We start from the raw sequence: 12,327 nt of genomic DNA on the forward strand, positions 1-12,327 counted from the left end.
TAAAACATCATAACGATACAATCGCCACCTGGTTGCAAAAGGAAGTCATGGCTAACGATCAAATTCATGAGTAGCTAGCTTGGCTGGCCAGGGGTCCGGAAAATTCAATCTTGATGTACCAAGGATATGAAATTAATGGTTACACATTTTATACAAGAGCCCAAGATAACAAGAGCACCAATCAAAATAGTGGTGTCCGTATAGATGCCACCGACTCTAGTGGCCAAATGAACTCATATTTTGGTTACATTGAAGAGATCTGGGAACTCGACTATGGGCCGTTGAAAATACCTCTATTTCGTTGTCAATGGGTTAAACTCACAGGAAAAGGTGTTGATATCGATGAGTACGGAATGACAACGGTAGACCTGAAAGAGCTTGGCTATCGAGAGGAACCATTCGTCCTAGCTAAAGATGTCACTCAAGTTTTCTATGTGCAAGACATGTCTAGAAAATCGAGAAAGGACAAGTCCAGAAATAAATCAAGTTTTGTAGGTGCCGGAGATGAGCCAAAGCGCCATATTATTCTGGCAGGAAAAAGGAAAATTGTGGGAGTCGACGATGTCACAGATGAAGAAGAATACAATAAGGTTGAAGATATGACTCCGTTCGCAGTGGAGGTTGACACAAGTATTCTTTTAGTCGAAGAGGAGGCTCCGTACGCACGTCATGATCATAATGAAGGGACGACTGTAAAGCGAACCATCGTTAATATTCCCTTAGTTGAATGATTATGTCTTGTAATATTTTCTGTGAACATTATTAGATTTATTAGGCAATTAAATGATTTTCTAGGCATTTATTAGATTTATTATTCAATTAACTAATTTATTAGATGATCAAATGATAAATTTGATAAATAATATAATTATTGGGAAATTAAATGATTTTCTAGCCATTTATCAGATTTATTAGGCCATTAAATGATTTATTAGGTAGTTAATAGTTTTCTTAAGCAATTAACAAATTTATTAGGCATTAATCAGATGTATTATTGAATTAACTAATTTATTAGATCATTAAATGATTTTCTAGGCAATTATCAGATTTATTAAGCAATTATCAAATTTATTATGAATTATCTAATTTATTAGATGATTAAATGATTTATTATGCAATTATCAGATTTATTATGAATTATCTAATTTATTAGATGATTAAATAAATTACTAGGAAATTATCAAATTTATTACTCAATTATCTAATTTATTAGATGATTAAATTATTTATTATGCAATTATCAGATTTATTACTCAATTATCTAATTTATTATACGATTAAATGATTTACTACGCAATTAATATATTTATTGGGCAACTAATGATTTTCTAGGTAATTAACTGATTTGTTTGTGAACTATTAAAAAATAGAAAAGGAGGTCTAAGGTACCGGTTGAAACCTTCACCCGGTACCAAAGGTACCTTTTTGCAAAAGAAAGGTTGCGCGGCAGGAGTCGAACCCTGGCCGCAGCTTCCAAAGTGTGTAGTGTTTCCATTGCGCTACTCTGGGAATTCGAAACAACGGGCGGCAAAAATACTAAAGACAACTGAATTATCGGCCTTAGGTACCGGTTGGTATTATTTAACTAGTACCTTAGTCCTTTTAAGTTTCCCGCTCATTGGGAACTAAGGTACCGGGCTCAAACCTAACCGGTACCTTTGCGGTGCCTAAGGTACCGGTTGGGTTTACAACCAGTGCTTTAGGCTTTTCTTAGGTACCGGGTTATGTTTTCACACGGTACCTAAGGGCCAGGGTACAAAGCACTGTTCTTCTTCCTCCCACTCTGCTTCCTCTCCAGTGCCCGATCGTCGACTTCCGCAACGCACCCTCCACGCCCGATCTTCCGCCGCCCCCTCCGTGCCTGGTCGTCCACCGCCGCGCCGTCTCGACGCCACTGCCCTCAACGCCGGTCGCCCTCGACGCCCCCGCCGTCGACGCCGGCCCCGCCTCGGCGCCCCCGTGCCCCCGGTATCGGCCTCCACGCCGCGCCGACCTCGAGCGCCCCAGCCACCTCCACGCCGCGCCGACCTCGAGCGCCGGCCTCCATGCCCCCGCCCTCGACGCCCCTGGCGCGCTGCCGGCCTTCCCCCGTGCCCCTCCTCAACGCCGCGCGCGCGGCCCCCTCCACTGCGACGCTGGCCCCCTCCTACGCGCCGCGCGCCGACTCGCCGGCCTCCTCCACCGCGCCGAGCTGCTCCCCCTCCACCACTGCCACCGACCTCCCCCCATCGACGTAAGCAATGGCGCTGCCGCCGCCGGCTCTTGCTTTTTCCTTTTTTTTCTTAATTATTATATCTAATGTTTTTCTACGATTTCTATAGTATTTAATTATGTAGTGAATAATATGTAATTTTCTAGTTTGTAAATTCTATTTGTACTATTTAATTATGTAGTGAATAATTTAGTATAGAGAGAAGAATTTAGATAGAGAGAATGTAGAGAATTTAGTATAATGAAAATAAATAATTTCTATTTAATTTTTGCAGTGAATAATGTACATGTCAATGTCAATTATTTGTTACTTTTTTTTACAAGTGTAATTTAGATGTACATGTAGTCAAAGACTTCAATTTATTGTAAATATACTTTTATTTAAAGACTTAAATTTATTGTAAATGGACATGTATTCAAAGACTTCAATTTATCAAGCTCCTCTGTAAGTCATTACATGTATTCCATGTGTAATTTAGATTGATTTAAATTAATTCTCGAGCTCGAACACCTCGACGCTTTAAATTTAGAGTACGGCCCTCTAACGCGTTACTAACACACTCACACTCACACACACACTCACAGTGACTCACACACACACTCACTAACTCTCTCTCTCTCTCTTTCTCTGTCCCACTAACACACAAACACACACACACACACTGACTCACACACACACACTCACTAACTCTCTCTTTCTCTGTCCCACTAACACACAAACACACACACTCTCTCTCTCACACACACACTCACACTCACAAACACACACACACACTCTCTCTCTCCCTCTAACATACACACACACTCCTCTCTCACACACACACTCTCTCACACACACACACACTCTCTCTCTCTCTCTTTTAAACACACATATTCGTTCAAAGAATTGAATTCTCCTGCTTCATTTAAGGATGGACACATACTCTAACACAGTTTTACGGTTTCAGTTAAGGATGGACCTCTTTGGTGATGACGCGGCCGCCCGGCAATACATGTTGGACGCAATAAACGAAGATACGAGGGCCAACACCACCCAGCCAATCGGTGAAGAAGATGCTCGGACAGCTGATTTGTTCCTAAATATATCTGGAGATGCCGATGAAGAAGATGATGTCTTTGCGCCGCCGCCCAATCAACAGCAGCATGTTCCAATACAAATCTTAAAACTATATGCGATTAACATATCTTTTCTGTAATTTAGTCGACCTCCGCATCGACTTCGTTGAGCCAGTCAAAAGGGAGACGCCGGCCAACCAAGAAAATGGAGGGAAGACAGGTCGTCACAGAAGTGGACGTAGAGGGCTGTCCAAGTGCTCCAGAGGCTGCTAGCACAAAATTTGTCAACCAATGTGGGGTTATTGTTCGGGCAAGAATTCCGATCACCACAAGACTATGGAAAATGAGCAAACCCGAAGAACAGCAACACGCCGTGCCTGCACATCAGAAGGAAATGCTATGGGCAGAACTCAAGGATATGTTCACTCTTCCTGAAGGAGTTGACCAAGAACTTGTGAAGAAATGTGCCTTGAAAAAGATGGCCCTTGCCTTTGCAACTTTCAAGAAGAAGTTGTACATCAATTACATCAAGAAGGATAAAGAGCTGAACTGGGACGATCTTCCTCAGGTTAAACCATACTGGGAGGAGTTCAAACAATACAATCTATCAGAGGAAGCCCAAGAAAAATCCGAACAGGCCAAGGCGAATGCAGCAAATAAGAAGTACAACCACCACCTTGGGGCTGCCGGGTACAAGAAGTCAATAAAAAAATGGCAGAAGATAGGAGCAGGACCTTATGGATAGAGGCATCAGGCCGACGACTTGGGATTGGCCGGATAGATCCAAGTGGTGGTTATTTTCTAATGGCGTGACACTAAACCAGTTGGATGGAAATTTGGTCGTGCCCGAGCATATGCAAGAAGTGTCCCGCGATCTAGTGGCTGCAATAGATGAGACCCAACAAGGAACATTCCATCCTCAAAGGGAGAATGATGAGCTGACAAGGGCATTAAAGAATCAGGAACACCCTGGACGAGCCCGCGGCATCGGCGTGGTCCCATGGAAAGTTGCTTGGGCCAGAGATTCCTCTTACAAGACTCACCGAAAGAGCAAAGCCGAACACGAAGAGAAACTTCGTGCCATGCAAGAAGAGATGACAAGGAAGGTTGCGTCCTTGGAATCTCAGATAGGCGCCAGGGTCAATAAGGCAGTGCAGCTAGCTCTGAGCCAAAGGGGCACTGCTGGGCGCACCCGGATGTTGTGATAAGCCCGGTCTCTCAGCGACGCAGCAGCTGTGCATCCACAGTGGCGCCCGACGTACAAGCGGAACAGCAACCCCAGATTGAGCCAATGGCGGTAGATGAACAGAGGTATCCAATGGACGATGTCACCATGCCGACACCGTGCGAGCTTCATGTGCGAGCAAGAAATATATCCATTCATGTCGCATACGGGTCAGCCCTGCCCCTGAATCCTTCTACTACAATTCATGGAAGGCCGATACCCCCTGGCTACACCTCCGTCACAGTCGAGCAGATAGTTGGAAACAATGAGGATCTTGAGCTCGACTTCGTTGGAAGAGATGGAGAGAAGACATTGGGAGACACACTGCACGGGGTCGTTCTATGGCGCAAGGCCGACATCAAACTTACTGCAAGCACAACGGCTCCCGTGCAGACCGATCACCGCTAGAGGACCTACAGGCCGCGATATGTCTTTCTAAAACTGGATTAACGCTAGAGGAGGCAACGGGGCAAGTGGAGGCGGAAATCCCTGTCGCTCCCGTTCTTACTCCATTCCAGCATGGAAAACCTTTTGTCACTGAGGAAGAGGAGAAAAGTCTAGGCACGCAGATGTTCAATTTGCATAGATGGTACTTGCGAATGTCGAAGGACCATGGGAAAATGTTTGGAGTCAAGTATCGTGACCATGATTTCTTCCGCGGGGAGGAGGACTTCTGGGTGTACTTCGAAAATTTATATCACATTTACCATCGACAAGCCCTCGACGACTCTATCATCACCATTTGGGTTTTGTAAGTATCACTTACCTCTACATTAATACTTTTTGTTAACAAGAACATAATTATATGTGTGCATTATAAAATTTCTATTGTATCGTTTAGACAGGAGACCCAAAGAAGCCGAAAACATGGATGGACCATCAGATCGGCTTCATGTCTCCTTTGCTAGTCAACCATAAAGTGCTCAACGAAAATTACAAGGAAACATGCGAAAATATGTAGGATTCATTGACTAGGCAAAATTACAAATCCTATATATTCATACCATACAACTTTGGGTAAACCTTGGTTGACTCAATCCTCTGTTATATTACTAAATAAATACTAAGTCGTCTAATGCATGTATGTATATATCCTATCTATATCCGCAGTTATCATTGGATTTTACTCATACTTTCCATAGAGACTGGCAATCTTATAGTCTTTGACTCAATGAGAAATCCAAAGTCCGCAATCCAACATATCATAGACCCCTTGAACAGGTAAGTTCAGTTTGCACAATCAAATCTTTTTTCTGTTAATAACAATTTCTAAATATCAAACTTAACTTTGAGCGCAGGGTTTGGAAAAAATTTGTGAGAAATAACAAAGGACGTGGTCAATGGAGGCCCGAACTGAACGTTAACATGGATTATCTGGTATGTTGATTCATAAAGATTTGTCTAGTTAAGTATATAATCCCAAATTGTTCTAAATTGAGTAATTTATTTGTTTCTCCTTAAGTGTGCGAGACAACAACAAGGAACTGATTGGTGCGGGTACTACGTATGCGACTACTTGCACATCATGACTCCATGCGGGAAGGTTACTGATGAAGACACGAGAGTACGTCCGAACCGTTCACTAGTATATTTTCATAATTGTACTAATGCACATGATGTTAATCCTTTTTTCTAAATGATAGATGTCTCAAATGGCGGATGAATGTTACTCTACTGATCGGATCAACGCCGTGTGCGAGCAGCTCGCCGGATTCATTTTTGAACGAGATCTTCGATCCTAGAGGCGAGTTCTACCACGACGGTCACATCCATAGAGGACTTCCATCTACCTCCTAAGGGGACCAGTAGTTGGACTACAAACATGACTTGTACATTTGTAAATATTTTTAAACATTATGTCTTGATGTTTGTAAATTTGTAAATATATTAGTTCATCTAATTAGCTTAATTATATGCTCGCATTTCACTTTTAGTTAGTTTCAAATATTCTCTGAAAACGAACACGAACGACCAATGAACGTATAGTACTGTAGAGCTTGAGTGTGTTTAGCAATTATAAAAGAATAAACAATAATAAATATAACAAAGAAAATTGGATTTGGGAAAAAAAGGAAAAAGGTCATTGGTACCGGTTGGAAAGACCAACCGGTACCAAAGGGGCTGCCACCTTGCGTCAGCGTGGCAACCTCTTTGGTACCGGTTGGACTTTCCAACCGGTACCAATGGGTGCCTAAGGCACCGGGTTAAATACCCGGTGTCCTAAGGTGAGGCCATTGGTCTCGGTTGGCGGGAACCGGTTGGAAAACCGGTGCCTAAGGCCATTTCCAACCAGTTCCCATGGCCCATTTTCTAGTAGTGAGGTTCGTCCTATAGCGAGTAGGGTTGTTGATATCATTGGTCAAGAGGATTAGGTCCTCCATGTAATGATTCTAACTTGGGATCGATGTACTTATGAATATTATTTTTCATGCTCTTGACAGGTGTTTATGCCTTACTTTCGCTTTTTGGTTAGTAGATGGACATATTTATTCCATATTAAGCTTTGTATGGGATTCCTTGAATACCTCGCTCCCAATAAGCACTACCGGAATCTGGGTCTTTGCCGTGTGTCAAAGACACACGGCAAAAGGTTCAAAGCACACGGCAAAAGGGTTCACCGTCGGACGCCCACGGTGAAGACCCGACGGCGACCGGCCAGACGGCAAAGGCTTCACCGTGCGTTTTTGACGACACACGGCGAAAAAAAGAAGAGACGGCATGACGACGGAGAAACGGCAGGGAACGGCAGGGTGGACGGCTTCGCCGTGAGCCAAATCAGATGCATGGCATACAATTTCAAAAAAATTAAAAAAATCAACCAGCTGCCCCCACCGCCGGCCGCACCCCTGGTGCCGCCGCCGGAGAGACGAGAGGCAGGGGAGCCGCTGCCGGATGGAGGGAGAGGAAGCTGCCGCCGCCGGATGGAGGGAGAGGAAGCCGCCGCCGGAGGCCCCCGCCGTCGTGGGAGAAGGAGGCAGACCCACCGTGCGCCGTCGCTGGGAGGAGGAGGCCGGCCGCCGCTCGCCTCCGTCACCGGATTTGAGGATGAGGCGGAGGACGCGGCCGCCGCTCCTCGCCCCACCGCCCCTCCTCACCGGTCAATCACCGATGAGGGGCGAGCAGAGGGGGGAGGAGAGGAGCCGCGTGAGGTGAGGGAGAGGGCTGACGGAGGCCGGCTCGCCGCTGTACTGGCTGCTCACCATCGCACGGGAGAAAAGGAAGGGGAGGGAGAGGAGAGGAGTGGCGGCGGCGGATCTGAGAGAGGAGTGGCAGGCGGCAGGGAGAGGAGGGGGGCGGCGGATGCGGGAGGAGGGCGTGCGGCGCGGCGGGACGAGTGGGGCGGAGGGGCGGTAGGGTTTGGAAGGGTTGAGGGGAATTTATACAAAGAGTCGGCGAATCTGGGCCATCCGGTCTCGAGATTGACGGGCCATAGTCCAGAGAGACTTGTTTGTCGTGGGCCAATAAAAAAACACACGGCAAACATTTCTACATCAATGAAATTCCTGTAATTGCACTTGATATATTATAATTATCAAATAGTTTTTATAATTGCACTATATATTGTGTATTGCCTTTAGAAAAAAGTTCGAAGACAAAACCAAATTTGATCATCACTTCCACTCCAAAACTAACCGCATCCTTCTAAACTCTATGATTCTTCTTCGGAGATGTTTCCGTTTGTAAGCATCGTACGTGAAAAAATTCCAAAACTCACTAAATTTTTTACCACAACCTCCACTTATGATATCATGAGTTGTTCACAAATCTCACATTTTTTAGACTTGATTTGCATTTTTTAGAATTTTAAAATCATTCAGACACACGGTCGTGGTCGTTTTTCCTGGTCAAGTTGTTCAAAATTTCTTTGGATTTCATGCGTATGGCCTTAAATTGGGCTAAATAACATGAATATCATTTTTTCACTCACTTTGATTTACTATTTGAACCACTTGCAGTTCAAATTTGACTTGATTCAAAAAAATTGCTTGAAATGTATATTAATTAGTTAAATATAGCAAATAAATACAAACATGTTCCAAATTTTAACACGGATTACAACATGTTGCTTGTGGATTGGGAAAAAATTTGGGAGGCGGGGGATGATTTTTTGTTGTCCGCTTTGCCGTGTGCCTTCAAAAGGCACACGGCGAAGCCAGGCCTTCGCCGTGTGCCTTTTCATGGCACACGACAAAGCCTAATGCCGCAATCCCCTCGTAACGGCCATCATACATGTAGATAAAAAATATTGCTTTGTCGTGTGCCAAAAAAACACACGGCGAACTATTACTTCGCCGTGTGCCACTAAAAAGCACACGGCGAACCATTACTTCGCCATGGTGAACTATCGGGCACAGTGCGACTTTCGATTTTCCGGTAGTGAAGGGGTCTGGGTTTCTGTTTCAGTAGATGAGTTTGAAGGCTCGATGGAAGTAAGGTTGATCGAGTTCTTGTTTCTGGAAAACGATTCTGTAGTGTGAGCTCGTAGACTCGGCAGACGTCAGGATGTCCATGTACTTGTTCCTGATGAGTACTCAGGGCCCTATTTTGCAATGTGAGCTCAAAGACTCAGCAAATGTCGGGTTGTCCGGGTACTTGTTCCTGACGAGTACTCGGGGCCCTATTCCGCAGTGTGAGCTCAAAGACTTGGCAAACGTCGGGCTATCTGGGTACTTGTTCCAGACAAGTACTCGGGACCCTATTTCGTAGTGTGAGCTCAAAGACTAGGCAGACGTCGGGCTGTCCGGGTACTTGTTCCTAACGAGTACTCGAGACCCTATTCCGCAGTGTGAGCTCAAAGACTCGGCAGGCGTCGGGTTGTCCGGGTACTTGTTCCTGACGAGTACTTGGGGCCCTATTCCGCGGTGTTAGCTCAAAGACTCGCCAGAATTCGGGTTGTCCGGGTACATGTTCCTGACGAATACTCGGGGTCCTATTCCACAGTGTGAGCTCAAAGACTTGACAGGCTTCAGGCTATTCGGGTACTCATCGAGTACTCGGGGCCCTATTCTGTAGTGTGAGTTCAAAGACTCGGCATACTTCAGGCTGTCTAGGTACTTGTTCCTGACGAGTACTCGACTACTCGGGGCCCTATTCCGCAGTGTGAGCTCAAAGACTCGGCAGACATCGGGCTATCCGAGTACTTGTTCCTGACGAGTACTCGGGGCCCCATTCCACAGTGTGAGCTCAAAGACTCGGCAGACTTGGGAAAACTAGGTGGCAGGTTGTAACACCCCGTCCGGATACTCTGGCGGTAGGCCCGGAAACTTCGGACAAAGCGGTTGAGGCGTCTTTAAATCCAAGTCTTAGCCTCTCCACTCTCACTCAGCTCTCTCTTCTTTCTCTCTTCTTCTTTCCCAAGCTGGGCTCATTTCCCCACCGCCCCACCATCGATCTCCACCTTCGGCCACCGGATCGTCGATTCCATCCACGAGCATCTTCCTCTCCTCGATCTCCACCTTTCCCCAAGCCCGTTTGATCCATTCGTCGATCGTAATGGCTCCCCACGGATGTCCTCCATTGTTGGCTGCTTGAAGATCCGCCTCACGCGTCGAGCTCCATCGTTTGGCCTTCTTCCACACGAAACGAGCACGGGGTAAGCTTCACCTCATCCTTCTCGACCTTCCCGGCCTCTTCCAGCACCTTTTTCCTTGCCGGCGCACTGGGAATGTTGCATGTGCCGCTGCACCCCGTGAGATGCATGGTGTTTTTGCTCTTTTGTTAGGTCTGCCCGGAAACTCCGGGTATAGGCCAGGAAACTCCGGACTTGGGAGTCCGGATACTCCGGTCAGTAGTCCGGATACTCCAGATTTGAGCGTTGATTGCCGGTTGATTAGAATATGCGGGCAACCCAGAGACTTCGGGTATTCGTCCAGATACTCCAGATTTTGAGGGATGTTTTTGGCAAGGGAGTGCAATTTTTGTGTAAATTACTAGTAGTTGCATCTGGTCATTGGCTATTTTAAGGTTGCAACCCATTTATGCATTTCTCATGGCAAATGCATACGTGTAGAAACCGCAGCCGAGGAGGTCGTGTACGAGGTGATTATGGAGCCTCAGGAGCAGCTGGAGCAAGCCTAGAAGGAGATTCACAAGGCAACGGCCCAAGGCCCAGTTCACCCCAGCGCAGAGCAGCAGCCCGAAGGCAAGCCCCGGTGCATGTTCTATTATTTTAAATTATGATTCACTATATATATGTTTATTTATTACTTGTGCATTACGTTTTAGGAATTATTTGGAACCCTAGTTGCATGATCCTTAGGTTCCCTTGAGTTATACTAGTATGTATAGAATGATAGCGACGCCATGCTTAATAGGTCTCGGTAGAAGTCGGGTGATTTCTTGTCACTCGCGAGATATAGGATTTTATAGAGGTCGAGTAATTGCCAGTTACTCGCGAGAGGTACAATTATTTTTATATACTTCAGTAATTGAGATATGTAATGCAAATGTGGAAATGATGGAAACTTGAGACTGGGCGGGGAAATGGTGATGATATGTAGGTATGGCAGCAGGACATGGTTCCTGGTTGTCTTAGCCCCGTCTGTGTCGATTAAGGACCGGTCGTTGTCGGCAGTGCTGATTGGGGATTGAACTGTACTAACCGCATGCCGAGAGTAGGAGGTAGTCAAAACCGGTAAGCCTAGTACTGCCTCACTTCGAAAGTACAGGACCCCATCTCACCTCCTGGGGTAGTCGAGTAGTCGCGGAGAAATGGGGATGCATGTATTTACTTTTGGTGGTCTCACGTTGAGCTCGGCTGATCATATAATGGTGGGGCGGTCCTGTAGTTCGAGGCGGGAAATGGTTGGTGCGTGTGGTCCGACGGGGCTTATGCGTGCCGTGTTGGTTAGGTCCACCTTGCAAGGTTAAATCAAATCGACTCGCCGTGACTCGCGGATATAAGAGCCTTGATGTCTTTGTCACATCGTAGTAATGAGATGGAACATGGATGTTATATGGTGGTGATTACTCTAAATTGTTATATAATACTCTACCATATTTGCTCTAGATATGCAAATATTAGCTTATGGTTAACCTATATAGAAGTTTGAGCTAAAATATTAAAAGTAAGGATCCAATCTTAGATGCTTTTTGGCAAAACAAACCACCAACCAGAAAGCCTTGCATGTATAGATACTAGGCTAAGTATACTCTTAGTCGGGTAAGTCTTGCTAAGTATTAGTATACTCAGGGTTTGTTGTTTACCCTGTTTTAGGTATAGAAGCTAACCAGGATTCACATCAGTGGGCTCGATGTGACGTCCTCACATTTTCGTAGTTGTCATTTTGTTTTACTGGTTCTCAAACAAACTCCCTTCTCTCATATTATATTAGCTTCCACTGCTATCATTTATTGCAAGTAAATTCTAAATTTAAAGATGCTTTTGTAAATATTTATGTTGTTATCTATATTTGTGAAATTATATCATGCTAGTATCGTCTGCGCTCGCCATCGTGCGAGACTACTGTGATGTTTCGATCGGCCTGTTGGTTGAAAACAGACTGTCAGGTTACACTTAATTAAGCTAATGCGTCTGATGTGTTCAAATGAAGGCCATTACGCTTAATTAAGCCGTTTAACTTGACGGTTCTGTCACAGCTGGTATCAGAGCTGAAACACACTAAGGAGGGTACTAGCGTGATTATTTTGGTGATTTCAAAAACTAAAAATGAGCTTTAGAAAACTACGTTTCTTTGCGCTTAAGGGAATAGGAGAGATTAGTTCGTATGCCCTATATAGAGTAGACTATGACAGGTGGTTGTAAATATGATGTCAACTAATTCCTAGCCATTTATTAGTCGTGAAGATATATATTGTGAATTCTTCTGTAGGTA

Source organism: Panicum virgatum, chromosome 1N, assembly GCF_016808335.1.
Source record: "Panicum virgatum strain AP13 chromosome 1N, P.virgatum_v5, whole genome shotgun sequence".
Classification (NCBI taxonomy): domain Eukaryota; kingdom Viridiplantae; phylum Streptophyta; class Magnoliopsida; order Poales; family Poaceae; genus Panicum; species Panicum virgatum.